Consider the following 293-nt stretch of genomic DNA (forward strand, 5'->3'; position numbering starts at 1 on the left):
TTTTCTGCCCCGTCCCACAGTGCATCGTAAGATATATGCTACGTTCCGAAACTTACATTTAACCCGTTGATTCATGCTACATATATAGGATAGATATAAGATATAAATAAATCCATATACAGGACAAGGATACTAACAGCATACGAAGCGAACGCATTCACACACTGAAAAACTTCACGGATGGCCACAACAATATCAACAACACAAATAAAAACGACAGCGGCAGCGGCGGTGACAACAATGCCAATAACAACAATTACCACAATGAGCCAACACACAAACAAAGAGAGATA

This window comes from Octopus sinensis, linkage group LG5 (genome assembly GCF_006345805.1).
Source record: "Octopus sinensis linkage group LG5, ASM634580v1, whole genome shotgun sequence".
Taxonomy (NCBI): domain Eukaryota; kingdom Metazoa; phylum Mollusca; class Cephalopoda; order Octopoda; family Octopodidae; genus Octopus; species Octopus sinensis.